Raw genomic sequence first — 27681 nt, 5'->3', positions numbered from 1 at the left:
TAAATGACTGTGAAGAGGATGGGAAGTGTTTTCACGACAGAAGTAATGACGTGATGGAGGAGACAGATAAGGTGCAGAAGGAGATACTGAGTGATCATTTCAGCTGCAGCTTGGAGTCTGTGTAGGTGAGAGATGAGAAGTAGGCCAGGAAGAGTAGTTGAAGCAGGATTAGCAGAAAGCCTCGAATACCAATGCAAGGTGCTTGGGTTTTATTCTGTGGACAAAATGAAGCCATTGAAGACTGGAAATAACCTGATAAAAATGGTGATTTAGGAAGCCGAATCTGGCAGTACAATGAAGAAGAAATTAGATTAGGGAGGCAGGAAGCAAGGAGACAGGTTAGAGGCCATTCCAATCGTCCAGGCACAGGTACATCTTCGTAATTGATGCCCATGTGGTTAGCCCCAAATTACCATGAGCACCGGCTGCTGCACACTGATTCTTTCTGACATCAAGGGCAGAGAGAGAGGGATATTTACCTCTGGCTATAACCCCTACATGGGACAACCTGTGAATAAAGCAATCTGTTCACCCATATGGACCCCACAAATTTTATAAATGTGAGTAAATTCACTCTCAACTTGTATTTCCTACAATTAAATTTAGCAGAGATTAGTCATCAAAAATATACCAATTGCGGGCTTCCCTGGTGGCGCAATGGTTGAGAGTCCGCCTACCGATGCAGGGGACACGGGTTCGTGCCCCGGTCCAGGAAGATCCCACATGCTGCGGAGCGGCTGGGCCCATGAGCCATGGCCGCTGAGCCTGCGCGTCCGGAGCCTGTGCTCCACAACGGGAGAGGCCACAACAGTGAGAGGCCCGCGTACCGCAAAAAAAAAAAAAAAAAAAAAAAAAAAAAAATATATATATATATATATATATATATATACACCAATTGCAATTCCCCATTGTAGGGAGTGTTTATCCATTAGGTAGAAACACACATAGTCACATACACACCAACAACAATAGTGACAAAATTCTTTATCCAAAATTATCTAACTAGTCTATATTCCACAAGGTACCTTTAATCAATAAAACCACAGACAATCTGACACTCAATATCATGAACATGACTGACTCTATAAGGTCAATCTCTGATCATTGGCTAGTTCTTAGTTAAAGAGAGTAAACTGATACTATTTGAGATGGAAATGTCCCACCCATTTTCTAAATAATATCATGCCTGTCAACTTAAAATATACCCATGGGAAATATATTTCTTTATAATCATTCAGTCGTTTACCAAGTATATATTAAATGCCTGGTTGCATAGTTGTGACAAACGTGATAAGGATGATCTAGGTTACGGGGAAATAAATAAGAACATAACAAGATTCTTGTCTTTGAGGAATTCAGAGTCTCTTGCAATACGTAATCAAATGCCACAGAAGGCAGGAAAGTTAAGGCATAGCTGGCTCTAGAAAAGCAATGAGTATGTATTGGATGTCTGTTGTGTATAAGATCTTAGGTTATTCACATTATTTGTAAATAACTGAAAGATAAAACTTAATAATCTTTCAAAATTCAGAAATATCTATGGGTTTGCACACTAAGGCAATATTAGTAGATACACTTCTATTTGTCATTAAACAATAGCTTTACTGAGAACCTACTATATTCTAGGAACTAACGTAGATAATATGTATTTAAAGACAATTAAAATGTGGTCTGCACCCTATGTATCTCATTTATCTAGTGAGATATATCTGTCAGATTAAATTATACTGCACATACAACTTCAAAATCAACAAAGATTTATTCTCAGTCATGCTATATATACATCATAGTTCAGCCTCAGCTCTGCTTCAGAGTCTTACATATACAATAAAGGTGGCGAGAAGGTGTCTATCTGAGAAATCGCTGCTTTTGGGGTGGGGGGCGGGCGGGGGAGAGACAAGGGCAAAAGGGACACGTATCACTTCTGCTCACATTTCATTGGCCAATGCGCATCTCATAGGCATGATAGCACCAATAAGATGGGGAAGGAAAATCATCCATAAGGAGAAGCATTACAGGGAAGGAACTGGGAGATTTGGTGAACAATAATATATCTACCACAGTGAGTTCACTAAAACCACAAACCCTCCCAGTAGTACTTTCCCTAGTTCTCAAAAATATAATCAGTGTGGGGCTTCCATAGTGGCCCAGTGGTTGAGTGTCCGCCTGCCGATGCAGGGGACATGGGTTCGTGCCCCGGTCCGGGAAGAACCCACATGCCGCGGAGTGGCTGGGCCCATGAGCCATGGGCGCTGAGCCTGCGCGTCTGGAGCCTGTGCGCCGCAACGGGAGAGGCCACAGCAGTGAGAGGCCCACGTACTGCAAAAAAAAAATATATATATATAGATAGATAGATAGATAGATAGATAGATAGATAGATAAAATCAGTGTGGACATACTTATCAGTTGGTAAAAAGAAAACATCATCGGTTCACCCAAGAGCTATTATAGTAGGAAGGACTAAGTGCAAACCCATGAAATTACCTCCACCTGCTAATGCCAAGAACAGAATAAAAAACAATAGCCCTTCACAAGGGTAATGGCCCAACAAGAATTGGAGAATTCATTCTTCCTGACCCCATAATTTTAGGTTCCATCTTTCCAGAGGTTCTGGTTCCCAGAGCAGGAAGAACTACACTAGGGGCCACAATATTCTGCTAAACTTATATTAGTCAATCTCCTCTTAATATATCAGTTTCTACACCGACATATTGACTATATTGACTATATTGATATATTGACTAAAGACTGACTATTGCTTCTGCTGCTACTGATGCTACTACTAGTGCCATCACCACCACCACCACCACCACCATCACCACCACCACCACCACCACCACCATTACCATCAAAACTACCACCATTACCATTACCCCTCTGTCACCTTTTACTCAAGACTGCTGTGTGTCTTATATGTATTTTTATTTAATTGAATGTACAATGGTCCTATGAGGTAGGTACTATGGTTATTCTCATTTTATAGCTAAGGTAAATAAAGATAATGAATTTTTTTAATTGCTCAAGTTTGCATAGCTAATGAATAATAGAATTTGAAATTTAAATCCAAGAATTCTGATATCAAAACTCAAAAACCTACCCAGCATATAAATTACCTCTAAGTAATATTGAATTCCTTAGAAAATATCCAAACTCTCTTTTTTCACGATGGCACACACAGAACAACAGTAAAAACAAAACAGTGTTCCACTTCTTTCACTATTTTGGGGCAATAGTAGGAAAATCACAGGGTTTCAGACCAGAAGATGTTTTTCTTCTGTTCTAGTTTCACTGCCAACTGACTATGTGACCTTATAGAAATCTGTTAACCTCTCTGAGTTGTAGCAGTAAAACTGAAACAATAATCTTGGATTGCCTTACCCAGTACTGGTGAGAAAGATCAAAAAATACGTGTGACATCACAGTGTGAACTATAATTCCTGTAGAGGTGTAAATTACTATTATTTCTGCTTGATTTTTCCTCTCTCTGAAAAGCTAGCCTCCCCTTATATTCCAAAAACTTAGATTATGGTCTCTAGTCTGTGGTTGGAGAGATATTTATAGTATTTTCTACAAAGGATAATCATAAGTATTTGAAGTTATCTGCTTTTCAATAATAGAACAATAGGGCTTCCCTGGTGGCGCAGTGGTTGAGCGTCCACCTGCCAATGCAGGGGATAGGGGTTCGTGCCCCTGTCCGGGAAGATCCCACATGCCGCGGAGCGGCTGGGCCCGTGAGCCTGCGCGTCCGTAGCCTGTGCTCCACAACGGGAGAGGCCACAACAGTGATAGGCCGGCGTACCGCAAAAAAAAAAAAAAGTATCAATTAAATTAAAAAATAATAATAATAATAGAACAATAACCTTTTTTCATTCTGATGTCTAGAAAAGAGGTAGTCTCTGATTGGTTTAGGACCCCCCCAAGGGAGCAGGGCCTCAGGGAATTTCCCCAAAGTTCCCAGTTCAATGGGAGGACAGGTGATGAGGAAGAAGTGAAAGCCTCTATTGTTAACCCTAAAGAATCATTTCTAAAGGGGGGTTTTCTGTGACTCATGAGCTGCCAACGTTCTTCAATTATTCAGTTCACAGATTGGCAATCCCATTATTTCATCCAGAAAGAAAATAAAGGGAAGATTATGACACACCACAAGACAACTTCTCATTGGGTTTGTTATTTACAAGCAGAATGGACTAAGGTCCTACACAGAAGAAGGACCTCAGGAGACACCCTGCCCAGTGCATATTCATGAATGACTTACTGCTAGAGAGGATCCTTTGTGCAAGTGACCTTGGCTTTTCTGAATAGGTGCTGTGCTGTTCACGCCCTCCTGAGTCACCCTGAACTCACCTGTAGAACTTCACTGAGGGCAAACCATTGCTCAGGATGTTGGAGAAGAATCCATGTGATTCTACAGAACCCTGTCCCACCACCTTGACACAAGAGCTGATAACTACAGAACCTTCCCTAAAGTAGAGAAGACCTCCTTCTCTGGATAAGGCCTCATTAAAAAAAATTATTTTAAATGTAATGAGGGAGAGTCATGGGATGCTAAGGTATAAGAAGCAGTCAGATGGTGGTTACTGTTCCTTTGCTTTATGCAACATACTGCTAAGCGACGCTCAGATATTGCCTACATCCAGTTCATCACTCTGGCAAAGAGGAAATTATTTTAAACATGGGAGATGTACCAGGTCCTTGCCTGGCTTTACCTACTTGTATAAATGAATGAATATTAAAGCATTTGCCTATAACCGTCATCCAAACTCCATGGGTTCAAATAAGCAACTGCCTACAAAAGGGAAACCATTCTGATGGCTTCCTTTCCTCATAGGGAGCAGAAATGATGTACCACAGAAACCTCTATTCATAGTTCTTTTACCATCTTGAACACTAAGTGATAGATTTTTCTATACCCTCTAATTGAAACAGGCAAATCTAATTTCTGGCGTAGAAAGTACATCCATAGATATGTTGCAAACATTACCCGTTATCTTCTCTTACTGTGAAGTGTATAATTTATCTTCTAGGCAATGGCACCCATATCTTAATATGACTTATGTAAGAAAAATAGCCCACAGTCGTGGAATATTAATTGTTTCTGTTTTCCCCAAAATAAAGAGAGCAAAAAAGTTATATGCCTTGGGAGAATAGATCCAACTTCAAGTTCTTAAAGTTAATTCAACATTTCCCATAACATCCTTCTAAACTTTGGTTCCAGGTGTCTTCCGTGGTAGTTAAATTTGGTGCTCTGTATTTACCTCCCTGTATAAAGGACCCTCCTCTTTAGAGAGAGTCAGGAGCTTTTCTTTATTTTGCCTGATTGTTTTAACTAATCACTTACTTTGGCTGCCTGAATCTATGCCTTTTGGAAAAGTTACAACCTTGTGTTACTCTTGGATTTACTTTCAAGGTACTGCTATAAGTTTTAAAATAAGGGACAGCCTTTGTGACTTTAGAAACAATATATATTATGATCCAGTTAAAGTTATAGGAAAGCTTTTCTCAAGGCCCTCGATTGAAAAACAACACTGCGTGCAGAGAACAATGCTCGTGTTCCCAAGAGTGGTGGCCTGACATGCCAGTAAAATATGGCCTGTCTTCCTCTTGTCGCTTGTGGCACCTGCTCCCAGTGTCACAAGATGAAATCACTCCACTTGCATCTCAAAAACCTACACCGCAGTTTCCCCTGACCCTCATATCTGGACATTTTATTTATGCCTATGGCTTTCCACAGTACTTTCTCCTGTTCCTAAGCACCTTTTTTTTTTTTAACATGTGACTGTTATGGTTATTGTTTTTGCAAATATATAATCTCTCTGCTTAGACTGTATGCTTCCCGAGGGTGGGAAGTGATGCCGTAAGAGGTTCAATGCATCCAATAGGGCCTGACACATTGCTTGACACTAAGTAGGTCCTTAAAATAATTACTGAATAAATATTTTGAGAACATGCTACCGGATGATGAAAATTAGACAACACTAGGCAAAGCCTTTGAGCCCCTTGTAGGCAGGTGTCCATACCTCCCCAAGGTGTTTAGGAGCTAGAGGAACAAAAGTGTACAGAGTGGGTTCTTGGGAACCGCAGAGTTGGTTGTGAAGCAGGAAGTGTCTACACTGTTGCTGTCACTGCGTAAGTCCCTATGTCCGTCCATCAGTAGCTTGAATTTCTAACACTCTGGAGAGAACATCATTTTAAGTGACACGGGGTCACCGTCACAGCAGAGTTTTGGCTTCACCAGTGTGAGGAGAAGGGGGCTGTCTCCCAAAGACATGGACAGGGAAAGGTAGACATTCTTCTGTCACCAAGACTACACATAGTTGGAGAAACGCTGTTTTCCAAAAGCAAAGCTGCGCGATGTTAGAAGAATCTTGGGTGCTGAAACACTAAAAATGATAAACTTTTCTTAAACCTCAGTGGCATATAGAAGCTACTCAGTATATAATTTGTTAAATGATAAATATATCCCTAGGAATTCTTTCCAGATATTTAAATCCAGAGCCCGAAGAAGCATGTTACTTCTGTTTTGTGTGTGTATTTATGTATCCATAAACAAGGTGTCATTAAGCCACATCAGACCTTGAGAAAAAAATTATATTAAAGTTAAACACAATTTTAGCCAGATCAAATTCACACTATTCAGAGTCTTCATGAACCTGTTCTCCCCCTTACTTGATATTCTCTAGAGAGAAAATAGCATATATGCCCCCACTCCCTATCGTTTCCCAAAAGCATTGATATGGCTGTCATCTTCTGAGGATGTGCTAAGAGCTGGGTTTGCTGATCCAACTCCAGTTGTTGTGCTGAGTGAATTCTCTTCTAAGCCAGAGATGGAGTTGCTGAACTCAAGCTGGAATCGCATTTATCCTGCTACCTTGACAAGCTAAGACTTCCCCTTACTTCCCAGCTGATAACTTAGGCCACTGACGCTTTCACTCCGCATGTGTCATAACAAATAAACAGAACGCTGCAAGACAGAGGGGACAGTTCCTTCTCCTCCGGGGAGAATTCTCTTCAACTGGTCCCACAGCAAGTTTGGTTGCTCCTCAGGATATCGCTGAGTCTAGGTGTATATCTTCACTTAACCATCCTTGTCTTGGAATATTGGAGAGAGATATTTGATCCTCCCTTAAAGCCTATGTGAAAAAGTTTATGCTTGTAGCAAAACAAGTCTTCCCTTGTTCCCTAGACCTGAATGATGAGGTAATATCTCAAAGATTACTAACATGAAGGCCCATCTTATTATCTTATTTAAAACTGCAACCTGGATCAAGTGGTGTTTATCCCAGGAATGCAAGGATTCTTCCATATACGCAAATCAATCAATGTGACAAACCATATTAACAAATTGAAGGAGAAAAAAACCATATGATTATCTCAATAGAAGCAGAAAAAGCTTTCAACAAAATTCAACATCCATTTGTGATAAAAACCCTCCAGAAAGTAGGCATAGAGGGAACTTACCTCAACATAATAAAGGCCATATATGACAAACCCACAGCCAACATTGTTCTCAATGGTGAAAAACTGAAACCATTTCCTCTAAGCTCAGGAACAAGACAAGGTTGTCCACTCTCACCGCTCTTATTCAACATAGTTTTGGAAGTTTTAGCCACAGCAATCAGAGAGGAAAAAGACATAAAAGGAATCCAAATCGGAAGAGAAGAAGTAAAGCTGTCACGTTTGCAGATGACATGAGAGTATACACAGACAATCCTAAAGATGCTACCAGAAAACTACTAGAGCTAATCAATGAATTTGGTAAAGTTGCAGGATACAAAATTAATGCACAGAAATCTCTTGCATTCCTATACAGTAATGATGAAAAATCTGAAAGAGAAATTAAAGAAACACTCCCATTTACCATTGCAACAAAAAGAATAAAATACCTAGGAATAAACCTACCTAAGGAGACAAAAGACGTGTATGCAGAAAACTATAAGACACTGATGAAAGAAATTAAAGATGATAGAAACAGATGGAGAGATATACCATGTTCTTGGATTGGAAGAATTAACATTATGAAAATGACTATACTACCCAAATCAATCTACAGATTCAATGCAATCCGTATCAAACTACCAGTGGCATTTTCCACAAAACTAGAACAAAAAATTTCACAATCTGTATGGAAACACAAAAGATCCCGAATAGCCAAAGCAATCTTGAGAAAGAAAAACGAAGCTGGAGGAATCAGGCTCCCCGTCTTCAGACTATACTACAAAACTACAGTAATCAAGACGGTATGGTACTGGCACAAAAACAGAAATATAGATCAATGGAACAGGATAGAAAGCCCAGAGATAAACCCACACACATATGGTCACCTTATTTTTGATAAAGGAGACAAGAATATACAATGGGGAAAAGACAGCTTCTTCAATAGTGGTGCTGGGAAAACTGGACAGCTACATGTAAAAGAATGAAATTAGAACACTCCCTAACACCACACAGAAAAATAAACTCAAAATGGATTAAAGACCTAAATGTAAGGCCAGACACTATCAAACTCTTAGAGGAAAACATAGGCAGAACACTCTATGACATAAATCACAACAAGATCCTTTTTGACCCACCTCCTAGAGAAATGGAAATGAAAACAAAAATAAACAAATGGGACCTAATGAAACTTAAAAGCTTTTCAGAGCAAAGGAAAACATAAGACAAAAAGACGACCCTCAGAATGGGAGAAAATACTTGCAAATGAAGCAACTGACAAAGGATTAATCTCCAAAGTATACAAGCAGCTCATGCAGCTCAATATCAAAAAAACAAAAACCCAATCCAAAAATGGGCAGAAGACCTAAATAGACATTTCTCCAAAGAAGATATACAGATTGCCAACAAACACATGAAAGCATGCTCAACATCACTAATCATTAGAGAAATGCAAGTGAAAACTACAATGAGATATCATCTCACACCAGTCAGAATGGCCATCATCAAAAAATCTATGAACAATAAATACTGGAGAGGGTGTGGAGAAAAGGGAACCCTTTTGCACTGTTGGTGGGAATGTAAATTGACACAGCCACTATGGAGAACAGTATGGAGTTTCCTGAAAAAACTAAACATAGAACTACCATACGACCCAGCAATCTCATTACTGGTCATATACCCTGAGAAAACCATAATTCAAAAAGAGTTATGTACCACAATGTTCATTGCAGCTCTATTTACAGTAGCCAGGACATGGAAGCAACCTAAGTGTCCATTGACAGATGAACGGATAAAGAAGATGTGGCAAATATATACAGTGGAATATTACTCAGCCATAAAAAGAAACGAAATTGAGTTATTTGTAGTGAGGTGGATGGACCTAGAGTCTGTCATACTGAGTGAAGTAAGTCAGAAAGAGGAAAACAAATACCATATGCTAACACGTATACATGGAATGTAAAAAAAAAATGGTTCTGAAGAACATAGGGGCAGGACGGGAATAATGACGCAGACATAGAGAATGGACTTGAGGACGCAGGGCGGGGGAAGGGTAATCTGGGACGAAGTGAGAGAGTGGCATGGACATATATACACTACAAAATGTAAACTAGATAGCTAGTGGGAAGCAGCCACATAGAACAGGGAGATCAGATCGGTGCTTTGTGACCACCTGGAGGGGTGGGATAGGGAGGGTGGGAGGGAGACATAGAGGGAGGAGATATGGGGATATATATATATATGTATAGCTGATTCACTTTGTTATGAAGCAGAAACTAACACACCATTGTAAAGCAATTATACTCCAAAAAGATGTTTAAGAAAAAAAAAAAAGAAAACTGCAACTTGCCCCCATTCTCCTTATGCTATTCTGTTTGAAAAAGAAAATCCATATCATTTATCACTGTATAATAAATAATTTACCTAATTATTATGTGTCATATGTCTGTCTTCTTTTGCTACAATATAAGCTGCATGAGGACAAGAATTTTATTTGTTTTATTCATTGACATACTCCAAGTGCACCTTGCAATTCTTTGTTTTTTTGGTTTTTTGGTTTTTTATGTAGTACGCAGGCCTCTCACTGTTGTGGCCTCTCCCATTGCGGAGCACAGGCTCCGGACGCGCAGGCTCAGCGGCCATGGCTCACGGGCCCAGCCGCTCCGCGGCATGTGGGATCTTCCCGGACCGGGGCAGGAACCCGTGTCCCCTGCATCGGCAGGCGGACGCTCAACCACTGCGCCACCAGGGAAGCCCACCTTGCAATTCCTAGTGTACGTCTGTTGACTGAATAAATAAGTGATTGACTTTGATTTGCATATTCCTCTTATTTCTCCTCTGGGACAATCATCATCTCTTGTGCTAGCCTGGAGAAGACTTCAATACCAGCACCAACTCCTCTTCTGGTCCCAGCTTTCCTCTCTGAATCTCTGGTGCCAATCTGATCGCCTCAGTGCTCCTCAGGGTAAATCACTTCTCAGGCTTTCTCGTCTGCTCCAAGTCTTCCAGGTAGATCTCTGTATGTCTGAGCCCCAGTAGTGGAAATGGGTTGGGTTTTCCGCCATTCTCTGTACGACTTCCACAAGGAAATCCCACCTCTCCTGCATTAAAAGATGTATAAAATAGACATTTGGGAGGGAAAAGAGTGGCCTGACTGCATGCGTCTAAAGCTTATATTTGTTTCTTTAATAAAGAAAAACAATGATAAGGGAAACTTTGGAATGTCAGCTTCAGACAGTCTATGGATTCATAGATGTTTGTGGAATTATTATCTCCTCCCAACACTCAGTCTTGGCCCATAACCCAGTATCTTCCACTCTTATTGACCTATTGCAAAGAACGTGTTTGTCTGTCTGATAGGTAGGGCTATTCAGGACCTGAGAACCCATGAGAATTTGGGCCAAATATAAGAGCAAAGGATGTTAGAAAATGGTTAAGCCATCACATGGAGCTGTTATGTGGTGTGTTTGGAATCACAATAGGAGACAAAAGAGAGGCTGAGCAGGACTGGCCAATAAAATGGAAGGAAATCCAGAAGGTGCGGCATCTCAGAAAATCAATGGGAAAAAAATGTTTCAAATAGAAGGAAAGTCCTCTGATATCATGTACTGCTGAGACATCTGACAGCCTAAAAGCTGAGAATGAGAGAACTGGTAGGATGGAGGTCTTTAGAGGTCTTTGGAGCATAATTATAGAAATTCTAGACTATAAAAGCCAAGTGAGGAAGATTTGAGGAAAGAACAGAAGGTATAGGATAATCAAAAGTAATTGACATATTTTAAATGTTAGTAGTTTTGCTATAAAAAGAAACTGAAAATGAGTAATAAGGGGTCTAACAAGGTTTATTTTAAAATTTTTTAAGATAAAAGATATCACAGTATATTCGTATGTGAGAAGAATTGATCCAGAAGAAAAAAAGGATTTGTTGTTTTGGAAGAAGGGATAGTCATACGTGCAGCATCTGAGGGAGCGAAACAGACAACGTAGGTACAGAGCATCCTTGCAGCAGGAGGGAGGTGAGACCATATCGGTACATGCTGTCAGTTTGGTGGAAGAAAGATGGAATAGTTCTTTTGAGATGGACCTAATTTTCTCAGTTAAGTAAAGGTAAGATTTTCTGCTGAAAGTAAAAAGGGGTGGGTTTATTGGCAGCTTGAAGATGGAGGAAGCTGAGGAATAGCTGTTCAAGCTTGCGTATTCAGTAGAAAATCATAAAGGTCACTTGACTAAGCAATTTTCAAACTTAACCAACATCCACGTCACCCGGAGAGAGCACTGCCAACAGTGGGTTCTCAGTTCCAACCCGTACGTAAGGAGTTATATTTGTAATTATGGGAAATAGATCCAGAAAATATTTGCTTAAAAAAGGTTATTCTCAAAAAGTTCTAATGGTCTACCAGAACCGGAGACCACTGTTAATGTTACACCACATCCCACCTGTGGAATATCTAGAGAAGCAGCCTTACGATGAAAAGAAACAAGTTCACCATTTACAAAATACAGGAAATGACGGTTGCATATTCTGAACTCTGAAAGACTTGTATTCAGAGATCCTTCATGGCCTGCAGATAATTCGTCCAAGGCAATGAATGGGCAGCAATGATATCTGAACACAGACATTTGTCTTCCAGTCCAACTCAGACCTTAGACTTAAAACACTAGATTTTTTTAAAGTCAGTTATTATGGGTCAGTACTTTGTTTGACCCATAGGATATATAAACCAAAATGATGACACAGGGCATTGCCTTAAATCGTGAGCATATTAGTAGAACAGGGAGTGGGAACGAAGAGAGATAAACCTGAGTTTCAAGTTCAATTTGTATTTATTAATAGCTGCTTTGTGCTGGCCATTCTTAGTCACCTTCGTGTCAATCATCTCACTGAATTCTCTCAACCTGCTCATTGCCAGTTAACACAATTTTAGAGATACGAAATGTCCCGATTAAGATCACACACAAGCAGATGTGAGAGCCAGGATTTGAATGAAGGTCTCCTTAATACAAACTTAGTGCTATTTATTCTATCCTTAGTGTACAGATGTGTATAATGAATATAAAGGCATTTAATCAGGCCCGTAGAAATGACAGGAAAACTTAGTCCAGAATTTCCTAAGTAAATGGGAACCAAATGACCGGGTAATGGAACACTCTCTCATTTGTAAACTATGCACCTATGTAAATGGCTATAATCACAAAGTAGATTAAAAGCAAGTAGTAGTTTAAAAGCAAGCGGCCAGAAACCGATTCTTCACATTAAGAGAGACTGAAGATCTGGGTTGACAGTTTTCAAGGTCATCTTGAAAATCAGATTTACAGGTCAATGAACGATCTTTATTTACCTATCTCTTGTTGGTTCTAATGAGAACATAGTAGTTAGGTTATCATATTATCATTTCTTGTGCCCCTGGCAAGCCAAGTGATGAGCAGAAGCTGATCGGGAAAGTTTTGATGAGAAGGCACATCCTGGGAAAGAGATGAGTGATGGAGGTTTATTTTTAAAGTATGAGTCAGTGCCTCAAGAGCCAGAATGAAATGCCTAATTTGGGGAATAGATCCATGATATTGGGATGGATGTAGAAACACACACACACACACACATATATACATATATAAGTATATATATATAATATATATCACATCCTCTTTACCCATTTATCCATTGATGGACACTTGGATTGTTTCTGTATGTTGGCTATTGTGAATAACTGTGTATCACAATTTATTTAAAGTTTGCAATGACCCTTAAACCTATGTACTATCATTCCAGCTTTAGCAATAAGAAAACTTGTCCAAAATTGGCCATGATCTGCCCCGAATCAAAGATCTAGTAAGTCACAGCAGCAGCCCTGATTTACTCCAAACTTGGAATCCAAACTCTATCTTCTTTGTGCTACACTAGGCTTTCTTCATGCCATTACTGACCAGAGACAACCATGCACGAGCACAGCAGTCACTGTAAAAGCCCAGCACTTGGTCTGACCAATCCCATTATTCAAGAACCAAAATACAGGTTGGTGTTGGAAAAAGAGTTAGCCTTCCATAGAGAATTAGAGGGTTTAGCTCAACTATACTGTAGCCCAGAAGGCTGAACGTTTACTAAGTAAGAAACAAATCCAACACATTTATAATTGTTTCACCCCTACCAGTCTACCCACAGAAATCAGCATTACCTTAAATTACCAGGGTAGGACAAACACAAAAGAAGGCCTGACATTTTAGCAATTCTGCACATGTAAGGGAGTAGGTTATCAAAATCGAGTCCGCATTTTATTATGTTACATAAAAATAAATTGGCTCCGAATAACACATAATCACTTTTGTCATTATGGTCCTTTTTAAAATAATACTGCCACTGTCAAAGGTTTATTCTTGTGTGCAAATGATTGCATTATAATATTGCTGCCTAAAGAAACAGACCCCACACACACAGCCACACACATAGATACTCACAGACACTTAATAATGAACCAGAACCTACCAACAGGTTTTTCCCTTTTCCCTTTTCCCGCCAATGCGTAGAGAAGAACCTACGCCTGACTGAGTCAGGAAGACTTATCGTCTTATGCTGTTTGCTAAATTAACAGAAGGGGAGAATGGCCAACCCAACAGAAGCTGAAAAAAGTTTCTCTAAGCCAAAAATCACTTCTCAAGGTTTAGCATTTTTAGTAGAGGCGTATGAGAATCCAGGGACCCAAAGAACTCTTCTGATATTCCTAGAAAAGAATGTCACTTCTTCTGACCCTTAGGTGGCCTTTATGTGTGGCAGAGTAGGTAGTGCCCACGTGGCACGACCATAAAGGGGCCAGGAGAGTTTCCAGAAACAGCTGCTTCTACTGCTTCAGTATTTAAGTGTTGACTTTCACTGCATGGCATCATATAATTATTTGGAATTAGCGCAAGCTCTTGGGAGCCCGTTAGATGTGAGTGTGAATTCACACTCTGTACTGATGAGCTGGAGGAGCCCGAGTCTCCATCCTTTGTACGCTGGGAGTGACACCTCTGTCTGCCTCACACGGCTGCCATGTAGATGCAATGAGCTAACTTATATTATGCTTTGTCTACCAGCACCGTTCCTCCCCATTTTGGGAACAACCCTCTTCCTCTTGCCTACCTGCATCTTTTCTGTCCATCCCAAATGGAGATGTATCTGGAAGCGGCCACGTTCTTTGAGAGTCCTGGGCCGTGATTCATTAACCCAAGGTGGGGTCCCAGCGAGGAGGTTTTGAATTGGAGCTGGGAACATTAATTAAGGGCTAGTGCCACCCCTCCTTGGACGCAAAGCTGCGAAATGGCAGTGTGATGCTGCAGCGGCCAAGTTCATAGTTACTTGAAGTGAGTCCCATTCACTCAAAATTAGTACTGAAAGCATCAACCATAGTCCCCATTTCTACTTGCTTACCTCCCTTCTCCTTTCAAGTAACGTCATTCAGGATTTTGCCTCTACTTCTCCACTAAATCTGTTCTTATCAAGGACACAATGTCCTCTGTTTTGCTAAACCCAGCAATTGCTTTTCTGTTCTTTTATTAGGTTATGGCAGCATTAAATATAGTAAATCCTCCTTCTGCCGCAAAACACTCTTTTGTGTTGTTACTTCCGGAGCTCCACCCTCTCCTGTTTACATATCGTATTTCTGGTCACTTTTTATTCAGCCTCTTCACTGGTTCTTTCTCCATCCCAGCTCTGCTTGTGAGAGTGTCAGCATAGGATCTGGACATCCTACATTTTTCAATCTTTCCGTACACTCTCCTCAGATAATCTCAGCAGCCCACGGCTTTAAGCACCATTGTGACACCAGTGGTTCCCTAATCTAGAGCTTCCAGCTCTGACCTCTCCCTAGAAGTCCGGACTCTTAGACCCAACTGTCCATGAGGCATCTCTATATGGATGTCTAATGAGTAACTCAAAGACCTGAATACCATTCTTAATCTTCCCCTCTCTAAAACCCTCTCTCCTCTCATCTCTCATCTCATTTCAGTAAGGTATCAATCGTTCAAGCCAAACAATGGAGTTGCCTTTGACTTGGTTTCACAAGTCCCTTCTCTTCTGCCTTCAATGACTGTTTCTTGATTCCCTTCTAGATGTGGTCTCAGATAAGGCCTGTGGTCCACAATTTCCATTTCTTGTCACTGAGGGCTGAAGTCAACCAAAGAGAGCCCTCCTGTAGACTTGAGCTTAACTCAGATACTGACCAAGGATTTTTCTAACACCTGATCCTAAGACGCAATCAGAGTCACACTGGATTTGTCCCGTTGTGTCTCTTCAGGTGACCTCTGGTCACAAGTAGGTCTGAAGCAGTTACAACTGACACCTCTGAGCTAGCCTTGCAGAAGGAGTGATTACTGTCTCTGGGACCCTAGGCTCTGTGCTCTCTGAGACTGTCCTCATAATTAGATTGTTCTCCTCTATGAAAAGAAGAGCAGAAGCTGAGCCATTCTCTCACTGTGTATTGAATAGACTTTTCCTACTATATCATTTTAGAGGTGTAAATTCTAAAGTCTGGTTTACAAACTGGAAAAAAAGAGCTGCCTATTATTCACATAGTGAGATTCTAAAGTGGAGCTAGTGGTTTCATTGTACCCTGCTGTCTGTGAGGCCCTACCTAACGCAGACACTGATCACTTTAGGACCAGTACCCAACACATGAATGAATGTGCTCAGATGGGTGTGGAGACAGGTGGGGAAGTCCACTCTGAAGGTCACTGTTATAGGCTGAATTGTGTCCCACAAAATTCATATGTTGACGTCCTAACCTCTAGTACCTCATAACGTGACTGTATTTGGAGACAGCGTCTTTGAAGAGGTGATTAAGTTAAAATGAGGTCATTAAGGAAGGCTGTAATCTACTGTGACCAGTGTCCTTATAGGAAGTGATGAGAACACAGACAACACAGAGGGGAGACCATGTGAAGCCACAGAAAGATGGTCGTTCACAAGCCAAGGAGAGAGGCTGCAGAACCAACGCCGCCGACACCTTGGTCTTGGAATTCCAGCCCTCCAGAGCTGTGAGAAAATAAACCCCCGTTGTTTCCGCCACACAGTCTTTGGTACCGTGTTATGGCAGTCCTAACAAATAACACGGTCACTGTGTCATAAGCTCTGGAACTCCACGGGCCACAACTGCAGGGGAATAACCCTCCTCCAGACCCAGGCCTCAAGAGACCCTGCAGAATAGAGGGCACTTGGATGAAAGAGAAGAGAAGAGTCTCCAGCAGACGAAATGCCTCACCTGCTCTGTAACTATATCCTACCCACCCCAGAACACTGGAAATAAGCCCAGGCAAGGACCCGAGGGATTGGGAGTTGGTAGCCTGTAATGCTGGGCAAGGCCACTGTTGCATATAAACTTCAGTCACCTCACTGGTAAAATGGAGTTAGCCATTTGAGCCTTCCAGGACAGCTCAAGGGGATGACGGACAGCAAATCAATTTGCTAACTCAGATACGCTCTACAAATGTGAGGGGTTCCTCTTATTATTTTTCCTCCTGTTTTCATTTAACAAAATCTAACCAGTGGCCCATTCAGCTGCACTGATGAATGCCCCCTGCCTCTGAGGTTGCCTTCTTCATTTGTTTCCATTTCAAACACCCTGTGAGCAGAGTAATTGAGTTTGAATTGCTTGGGCGATCCTCCCCCCTTATGGTTCATCGCAAGGAGAGGCTCACAGTTGCTAATGATTTATTATTTCGCCTCGTAAGTGTATTTGTTGCTTGTACCCAGCACAGTAGCTACGTAAGGGCAGCACACGTGTGCCGTCACTTCCAATACGGACATGAATAAATCCAGGCCAGCCCTTCTGCCTCAATCACTTATGGAAGCAGCTCTTTCGCCCTCTAAAATGGAAATGTTTTTATCTCACAGCCCCTGTCGCGGGAGCTGTGTCTAAATTAACTCGGTGTCCTTAAGCGCCCTGGCTCACACGCAACACTCGAGGTTTCCACTGCTCTGGGAAAGGGAGAAGGATTCGGTGATTTTGCAAGCACAGAGATAATCCTGTAATTAGAGGCCACGTGTAAATAAAAACAGCTCACGTGTTAGATTATTCATTATATGCTGAGCATTTTACAGTATAGCTTTTCTAAGACTCACACAACTCAATGAGATAAGAATTATTCTTGTCTCTTTTTACAAGTGCAGTGGTTTTTAAACATGGCTGTGAATTCAGACAGTCCTTCCAAGGTGAGGTAGGGTCTGTGTCTCTTTCCCTCAAATCTGGGTGGGCTCTGACTGTGTTGGCCGATAGAGAAGTGACACACAAGGTGCTCTGACCACTCCGAGACCGCCGTGCCGGGAGACTGGTGCCTTCCTTCCGGTCAACAGTTCCATATACACCCAGCCTCCTCGTTACTCCTGCCAAAGTGCCAGACACGCCAGCAAACTCGTCTGGGATCCTCAGGACCAGCCATCTGCCAACTGAATACCATCAAGTGACCTCCTTTGACACCATGTGGAAACAGAAGTATAACTCAAGCCAAGTTCTGCCTATGTTTCTGACCCACAAAATTATGCAATATATTAAAATAGATGTTGATTTAAGACAACAGTTTTGGAAGAGTTTGCACACAGCAGTAGAGAACCCAAATACCGCTTGAAGAAACAGAGGCAGAAAATGTGAAGACCTTCCGAGATCACACTGATGACATGTTGTGGATCTCAGGTTGGACTCAAGAGCGTCTGCCTCTACAGTCTGACTCTTTGACAATATTGCCCTTTAGTAGAAAATCCGTAACCACATGATAATTATATTATGAATAAGACCGGAAAAAGAAGTAGGAATCAGTTCAACAAAAGAAATGCTTTCCTACAGTGAGAACTGCCAACACTAAAGGTGGGGAAGTCTCAGCATTTAGAGAAATGTCCAATATGTGACTTCAAATCCTTCCCCAGCCCCTTATCAGCTGTGTGACTCCCAGGAACTCAACTTCTCTAAACCTTTGCCTTCTTGCTTGTAAAGTGGAAAGATAATAACTGTGAGGTTCAAATGAGATCAGACCTAGCAGAGAGTACACACTAAATGTTAAGTGCTGGGGAAGTCCTCAGAAGATAATTCCCTCCCTCAGGGACGGTCATCCAGCAGGTGTTATAAAGCAGTGCTTGGGACACTTGGCAGTGGATGAAGATAATTTTCATTGTTACGACGGAGGCGGTGCTACAGCAAACTGCTGGGTAAAGGCTAGAAGTGCTGCTAAACATACTATGGTGCACAGGACGGTAACCCCTCCTTCCCACCCTAACAAAGAATTATCTAGTCCAAAATGTCAATTGCAATGCTATTTGAGAAACGCCCTCATAAAAGAATCTCTGTTAACCTTAGAAGTTAAAATAGGAAACACTTAAGATCCCACCAAGTTTGAATTGCATTTCTCAAAAATTCTATTATTCAGGTCTTTAACGTGCTAGGATTCTGACCTTTAACAAGTCTATGATCCCTAGATTATAAGACCTAAAAGATATTATGTGTTGTGATTCTAAGAAGCTACAATTCTAAATTCCTGGGATTCTATATATTATCCTAAGGTACTTTAAATCTAAGACTACTTTTCTAAGCTTCTATGATGCTAAGATCTTAAGAGGCTTTAAACTGAGATTCTAGGGCATCTTGAGGTTATGTTTCTAATAAACTCTATTCTAAGAAATAAGACTTCTGTGATTTTACAGTACCATAATACTGCCATTCTAAGATGTTAATGTACCATAATGTACATTTATAGATTCAGTGCAGAGCGTGGAAATTTACTGTGTTGAAGGTAAGGAACTAAGTTTTATCCTTAAGCTTAGATTCCCAATCTGTTTGACAGTCTGCTTTTATAATCTAATAATGGTGTTTGAGGAATGGAGATTTCCATTGAAATGCTTCTTTCCGTGGATGAAAGTTCAATACCCATGATGCAGTATAGAGTTACTGGCTCAGTTCTGACTAAGTTGTACATTCTTGGATATGAAGAGGATACTAAAATTTGTATGCATTTCACTGAAAAAACGTACTTGTGGGATAAATCATGACATAACTTTATTATTAGTCTTCTGTTGTCTCTCTGCATATACTCTGTGAGGTTACAGAGGTTACTCTGTGCTCCTGGATTACATTTAGGCTCAATCTTACACTCCTTCTGGTCATGTATGAGTAATGAACATACAGGTAATCAAGAAGCAACTTGTCTGTTCCAGTGAAATAATCAAGACTTTAAATTTCATTCAAGTTGTAGCTAATACTTCTCTTTCCTGGAACTGACTTACTGCCAGCTGGCCGCCTGTACTTGGGGAAGATTCATGGTTGACTCCCTTTTCCTTTCTCCACATTGCTCTTTTATTATCCTACCTTCCTAGTCCTGAGTCCAGACCCCTCCAGGGCTCAGGAATAGGGATGGGGGAGAAGGAGAGGAGGAAAAAGGTAGGAAATGTCTCACTTGACTGAACTCTGGAGGGAGGACTGAGGTCCTCCTTGGGGTTGGCGAGTGTTTAAGCACACCTCTCTCTCAGGAACCAGCTGTGAATTTCTCAGATAAGCTCCTCCTTCTCTGTGGCTTTCCCTTCCCTCCTTGCCCTTCCCTCCAGGTCCATCAATGCGTCTCTATTTCAGGTGATCACACAGGGCTTCTCTTTTAGTCTTAAGCCACCTGTGGCATGCCTCTGGTTTCCTTCTACGCAAGTGCACTCGCCCCGCTCAAGCAAGATCTAAGGCAACTCTCCTGCAAGGAGCCCACGTGGCTCTAAGGGAGACCACGACATAATCTTTGTCTTTAGAAATTCTGAGAGTTCAAGTCAGTCGTCAGTCCCAATTCAGCCACTTTCTCCTTCCCTAGAGCCGTGAGTCAGCTAGTCCCTTGTCATTTAAAAGTCTCAGGTGTGAGTCAGACACTAGTTCACTGACAGCCCTTCTCTGAGTGATCCCTTCAAACCCCCTCTTTCACCTGAGGTGGAAGGAGAACGCTTCCCACGCCACCCACACTGAGCCTGGTTGTGGAGAGGATGGAGTGAGATATTAAGGTAGATGAGAGGCCTCATCCCAAAACCCTCTTCTAACCACCACCATTTTTTCAGCTGCTCCAACATCTTTCATAGTTCAGAGCAGGGGTCAGTAAATTATGGCCTTCCAGCCAAATCCTGCCCGCTACCTGTTGTAATAAAGTTTTATTGCAACACAGCCGGGCTCATTCATATTGATGTATTGTCTGAGGCTGTGTCTGCTTTTCAACAGTGGAGCTGAATAGATGCACCAGAGTCCAGGTGGTCCACAGACCTACGCCATTTACCATCATGTGCTTCACAGAAAAAGCTGGTGAACTCCGGGCTAGAGCGAGGGCCACGTTCTGCTCCCTTCTTTTATAGGCACAGCACAGTCCTCTCTTGCTTCTCCTTTTAAAGTTAACATCTATTATATTAGGACCTATATGAAACTGAGACTAAAGTAACTTCAATCTGCTGCCATTCTGTTCATACTTAACTACCTACTCATAAGCCAGGTATCGTAGCAGGATATCCAACCAAGTTACCTTGTTTAATGCTTGTAAAGATACCATGAGGCAAGCAACTGTTCTCCTTTTACAGAGAGGATATTTGGCCTCAGAGAAGCTTAGTAACTTGCCCAAGGATACACAGCTAATAACCAGCTGATGTGGGAATCAAGCCAGGTCTGCCTGAGTCCAGATGAAATGCTCTTTCAAATACCTCAATTCTCTCCAGCTGTATTTTCCAGAGACTGGAAACCGTATTGTGACGCCCACCCCTTCTCGTTACCGATGCATTTCCCGTCTGCAGGGGATTTCAGTGCTGTTGTCATCACCTCTGGAGCACAGGAGCTGGGTGCGCTGGAGGCAACCCTTTGTTGGGTAACGAGAGAACTATTTATCCAATCACTCCTTTTCAGATTCCGGTTGATGCCGTCAAGGTCATCATCTGAAAGGGTGATTTTCGGCTTAGAACTCTTCATTATGAATCTCCAACTTTAACTTACCTTTTGCAAGTAACAAATAGAAGAATTAGGAAAGAACTTTTGACATATTCTGGACTACTCCCAACGCCATTTCCCACTGTTCCATTTTTCAGATGAGAAAAATGAGATCTAAAGGAAACCAAAAATAACTGGTACCAGATGACATAGCAATTAACTACTGAGTTAAGAGAAACTGAATTTCGGGCTCCAAACCTAATCATCTCTAGCATCACTGGGACAAAAGGTAACCAAGTCGTCTTTTGTTCTTTTCCATCTTTTTGAAGAATACTCTGTTTGCCAGTTAGATACAGAGGTCTTTTATTATGCTGTCAAAAAATACATAAAGAACAAATATTTCAGAAGCTAATAGAAAGGGTTACATTTGTTTAATGAGAAAGACCATCAAGCCACTCCTGGAAGAAACAAATTAATCCAGGATTTATGGGAAGGGGGAGGGGATACATGAGGGCCACAACAGACAGAGGCCAAGGAGAGTTTGGGAGCAACAGAGAAAAGACAAAAACATATTTGGTTAGATTGAGAATGCAGGGCTTGAGTGGGCATCATAACCGTACTATATGCTGGATTTTGACAAGATAGGTAGACTGTATATAAGATTATGCCAGATCTTCCTTTTCCATTATACTAAGAGACCTGGTAAATTCTTAATTACTTCTATATCTTTTTAGATGTCAGACTGGTGTTTCTTTTAAATATGACATATGCTGTGACTTGACAGATGACTCATTTTTGTTCAAAGTACTTTAATATTCCCCAATCCTCTGTCCTTTCATCCATCTAATTCATTTCTTGATTCACACCACAGCACACATCTCTTGCGTTCTCTACAATGTCTTGGGCATAACTCTCACTCATTCCCTCAGCCATTTCCTTCATGAAGCCTCTCTGATCACCACTGCTGCAGGGTGTATGTGTCCTGTTGTGTTTTCACCATGCCCACCACGGTGTCTGGTCCATAAGAAGCCTCCAGGAAACATTGTTATATGGAACTGAGTTGAACTGTAACCCCTGTCTGGGGTACTGGGGACCGAGGTGAATAAGTCAAAGGTTTCATCATTGAGCATCGTAACATCTGGTAGTGAGAAGTAAAGGAAGGGAAGGGAAGGGTACGAGGGAAGTGCAGAGGGAAGCTTCACTTAGAGGCTGACCCCACGCTCTCTCATCATTGAACAGATGAAAGCAGAAAGGCCACTCTGGCTGGCCCAGGTAGAGACTCGTTCTTAAAGGAAGAACAAAATTAAAATTCTGAACCTCTCAGTCCACGTGTTGCCAAGTACACTGCACTGATTACTTACATCCCATGACTGTAAGAGGCTTTGACAAGCAGCAAGTGTGGAACACACTGGGAGTTGATTGTTCTATTGAATAGGCTCTGGGTAAGTTGGATAAATGAAAGGCATGCTGCTTGCCTCTGAAATCCAGGCTGAGGAAATAAAGTGAAATTGGCAAATACACCATTTCAAATGAACTCCAGCCACCACCTTCAAAGACACCAGAGTGAAACCAATATATTAGATTCATAGGAGACATCCGAGGTGCTCAGTATATATTAATTGGCAATGTCACTGCTGAGTCCACATTATGTACAGATATATTGAATCTCAATTCCAATTTAGCACACATTTATTAAAGGCTGGCTCTTCAGTTATTCATTCATCACTCGATATACAAATGTTCTGTGTGCCCAGAAATATGCTGGGTGCTACAGAAACAGGGTAGAGCTTAACCAACGTTGCCCCACCTCGAGGAAGCTCATAATCTAGTGAATGATCCACACGGTAAATAATCACGCAAATAATCAGTCAAGATTTGATAAATACAAGGAGGAAAAATACAGACTGTGAAAAGAATGTATAATCAGGGGCTCTCATCCAGTCTGAATGTCAGCAGACGTCTCCCTGAGGAAGTGATATTTAGGAAAGGACATGAGGACGAGGTGGAGGGAACCAGGTGACAAGGTGGGTTCTCTAGTTAGGAGAAGCACCTGTGTCCTCTGTCACAGTGCTGGTGGCTGTGTGTAGAGAAGTAGAGAGACAAATAAGACCCATGATGACCCATGGCACTCATAATGCCTTTGAGGCAAATAACAGAAATCTTGGACAAACTCAAGTGAGTATGAACAATAAACAAATGTATTATCTCATATAACTGGAAACCCAGAAGTTGGGCAGCCTCTAGTAGAAGCACATGCGTAATGTAACATAGACTCGGATTCCTTCGATCAGTCTCTCCTTCTCTCTCTCACTCTACCCCTCTCTCCTAGCCTCAGCTCCAGATTCCTCCTGAATCAGATCCTGGCATCCCTTGTAGAACCAAGAGGGCTTCCAGAGGTAACATGGCTTCTATGCATGCTGCCTTGTTCATGTTCAGGGGGACAGCCCAGAAATCCCTCCCTCAGTCATGAGTGGTTGGACATATCCTTCAGTTATCTTGTGATAATTAAGGCATTTCCCCGAGTCCCAGCAATCACAGGGGAACGTCATACACTGACTGGTTTAGGGAAATCAGAATCTAAACTCTGGGGCTGGTCATGGAGTCACCATCCACTAGAAGGGGTAGAGGTAGGTGTTGAAGCAAAATCAGAACTGTGGGGAGAAAGGAGAAGCAGGCTGTGTGGAGCAGATGTTGAGTTAGCTACCATCAATGTCTGCTCCACTGCTCTCCACAAACAGAGAAAACTCATGTCCAGCTTATAGCTGGATGCAAGATGTGAAGAGAGTAGCATCAGCTTTGGTTGTGAAAAGACTAGATTTTATTCCTGTTCTTCTACCTACTGGCCGTGTAAGTAGATTAGCAATTCAATATCTCACTCTCAGCTTGATCACCTTGAAAATGGGGGAAAGAATTACAGCTGTACAGCATGCTTTTGAGAATTAAATACAATAATGTAGACAATGAATTTGATATATGACAGATAATCAGTGTATGTTCCTTCCTCCCTCCCTGCCTTCCATCCGTCTTGCCCCAGAGAATGGGGACACATTGATTCTCAATGGTAAGCAAAATCTATGGAGGCTCAGTTGCAAAGTTGGGTTTGAAAACGGGCAGAGAGGGCCTGCAGAGAGCACTTTTTGCATATAATACGACATTGGAGACAGAGTAGTATTACTTGACCTTGAAGAACAGAAAGACACCAGAGCATGGATGAAGAGTGTGTATGTGTGTGATTCCGAGTGTATATGGGGGCGGGGTGAGAGATGAAGACAGAGGAGGTGTAGGTCTGGTCTGGTCACGGACAGCCACCATGCTGGCCTCAGAATCAGCCTTCCTTTTGATGGCTAAGGCCATCTTACCAGATCAAGTTCATTGCATGCCTTTTTTTCAGCAGGAGTTCTTTCTCAGTAGGTTCCTCAAGGCTCACACAAAGAGGCTATGGCAGGCCAGCCCCACCTGTCCACCCAAGTGCCCAGACTTGCATCAGTGGGTTCTCTAGTTAGGAGAATCAGCTGCTTAGACTCACCCCAGGCCCCCACCGTAGGTCAGTACGTGTTTAACCAAAGGCGATGGGGACTCACTCAATGCAGATGTATAAACTGGTTTCTCTGGTGGCAATACCAACAATGGAAAGATGGGGTCTGACTTTGCTCTTGTTTCAACAATTCATAAAAGTAAATAACGAGGTTGTAAACCGGGAGAGGGCAGAAAACATGAAGACAGACTTTTGATAAAATCTAGAGGTCTTAGAAAGCTCTTGTATGTGGAGGGGGGTAAGAAAGAAAAGTAGAAATCTAATATTGCTTCCAGAATTTCATTTGGAACAACCTGGGATATTATCAATTTCTTAAGTGAAATGGGGAACATGAGGAGGAAAATGTAGACTATTTGGGAAAAGGGAAGTAGCTCAAAATTGCTGGAATGTGTTTTGAGGAGGGGTTGGCAGGAAATGAGGCTGCAGACATTGACAGGCATTAGGGAATGAAGAGCCTCTTACAGTAAAATGTTTGAAATTTATTCTAAAGGTAAAGAAGAATTAAAGAAAGTCTTTAAAGCAAGGACATGTTGTCTATATTTTTGAAAGACCCTTCTGGCTGCACCGGAAAGATGGACTGAGTGATGGCAGACAGAGGAGATTTCTGTAAAGATCCAGGTGAGAAGCAAAGAGAACCTGAAAATAAGGAGCAATAAGGAATGAAGGAGGGAAGGGTGGAGAGAGGAATGATTGGATAATGGAGGGACTCATCTGCCATCTTAAATGACTTCTGTTTTAAGAGGCAGAGAAGCCCGAGTTTGGAATAACCAGGCTTTAATGATGGAACATCAATGGATCCGTCATTTCTGTAGAAATGGTGTAGTAATGGCTTCAGATGATGAAAATGGAGCCCAGACTCCACGCAGGCATCTGGGTAAGACTCTACCACCCGGAGCTGAGAGCACATGAAGAACAAGAGGTTTGGAAAGTTCAACTTCTCTGAAAAGAATGGAGCTTTTCTGTTTGGAGAGTTTAATCTTACTATGAAATATCACTAATGGGTGATTTAATATTGTTCACATTTCAGGCATTCGTGGTGCTAATATTACCTTATTTACCTTGCAGTTCTGACACAGGAAATCCCTTGATGGCTGAATTGGGTCCCAGCCCCCAAATTCATATGTTGAAGCCCTAACACCCAGGACCACAGAACGTGACTGTTTTTAGGACTGCGCCTTTAAAGAGGTAATTAAGGTTAAATCAGGTCACTGGGATGGGGCCCTAGTCCAGTGCTGCTGATGTCTTTATATAAAGAGGAGATTAAGATACAGACAGACCCAGAGGGAAGATCATACAGAGACACTTGAGGAACACAGCCATCTACAAACCGGAGAAAGAGGCCTCATAAGAAACCAACCCTGCCACCATCTTGATCTCAGCCTTCTAGCCTCCAGAACGAGAATGAGAAAACACACTTCTGTTGCGAACCCTGACCAATCAACCAGAGACCTCACTATCAAGACCAGTGGGTTAACAGGAAAACAAAAACTCAGACATGGTGACTTCTAGAAAGCGCTCATTCTTATCACGTCCCACCCCCAACTCTGGCCTCTTAGATTCACATAGGGTTTAAGATTGAGGACATTTTTGGAGGGCCACTTTAACTAGAAGTGAAGTGTCTAGAGTACTCAACAGTCTGAACCATATATTTGGCGAACCCCAAGTGGGATACATGAGCTGGTTCTGGGGAAAGGTCAGACCCAGGAGCAGCTTCCTACACTGATCACCACTTGACGGTTCTAGCTCCTTCTTCCGTGACATCGGTGGGTGCTCACTGGGTTCCTATTTCCTCACATTATGGTTGGAAAATCTAAGGCATCAGATTGGGTGTTAGAAAAGGGATTGGGAAACAGATGGGGAAATAGGCAGAGTTGGCCTTAGTCTCGGTAGAAATGTTTAGTTTTAGCAAAATGAAGTTTTCCATAGGTTCAGCCTTGCATATTAGTCCTTTGCTGATGGTTTTTGCAGTGAAGTCAGGGGCCAACACAGAGGGTAATTTTCTTTGTTTTCTTCTGCATGTGTGCCCATCTCAGGACTTCACAGGGAAAAGAGTGATGGGGTAAAAGGAGATTTGAATACTACTATGTCACTTGGTAAAAATATAGACTATAGAGTAGCAGTTCTATTACTCTGATGTCCCCAATCTTGCCATCATTCCTGTGTAATGAGAAGCCATTGAAGGCACTTAAGTGGGGACTGATATAGTAAGATCTGCTTTAAAAAAACACATGGTGGGTAGACAGGATATAGATGTCACCCAAGGTAGAGAAACCCCCTAAGACATTGCTCCAGGGTCCCTCATTCATTCTATCCACTTATTTTACAGATATTCAGCGTGCGCGTACTTTGTGAAATCGATCTTGGCTCTGGAGGCGCAGTGAGAAAACCAAAGTCACTGCCTACACAAAGTTATACTATAGTGGAAGAAAACAAGGGCTAAGTAAATATGATTCTGTATGTAAGTCCTGTGGAGAGAGAACACGGTGCCTGGGGGCTGCTGTCGTATACCGCAAGGAGGTCAGGTAAGTGCTCACTGATGAGGTAATACCGAACGCAGTGACTAGAAGGAGAAAGCAGGACACGAGGACATCTGGGGAGGGGGGATTTCAGGCAGTAGGACTAAGTGGAAAGCCTCTGAGGCAGGAATGTGCTTGGCTTGCTGGGGGAACAAGCAAGAAGGCCAGTGTGGCTAGCACAGATTCAGCAGCAGGGAGAGGGGCAGCACATACATTTGGAAAATCAGCAGGGGTAGGTAGAGGGAGCATAGATGAAATAAGGACTTATAAAATCTTCCTGTCTCTCGGTCAAACCTTCATCAAAATGCTATTT

General features: G+C 41.9%; 1 long non-coding RNA gene across 1 annotated transcript; it reads left to right on the top strand.

Moving 5' to 3' along the window:
- The first annotated feature begins 21473 nt into the window (after positions 1-21473).
- On the top strand, positions 21474-27360 carry LOC116742281. The gene is made up of 4 exons (XR_004346398.1): positions 21474-21606; positions 25343-25470; positions 25918-26037; positions 27179-27360. It is a non-coding gene; the product is annotated as an uncharacterized LOC116742281 (long non-coding RNA).
- The last annotated feature ends 321 nt before the right edge of the window (positions 27361-27681 follow it).

The sequence above is a fragment of the Phocoena sinus genome, chromosome 17 (assembly GCF_008692025.1).
Source record: "Phocoena sinus isolate mPhoSin1 chromosome 17, mPhoSin1.pri, whole genome shotgun sequence".
NCBI classification, from domain to species: domain Eukaryota; kingdom Metazoa; phylum Chordata; class Mammalia; order Artiodactyla; family Phocoenidae; genus Phocoena; species Phocoena sinus.
Note: the sequence above shows the minus strand (reverse complement) of the source record. Positions and strands in the feature narration are given on the sequence as shown.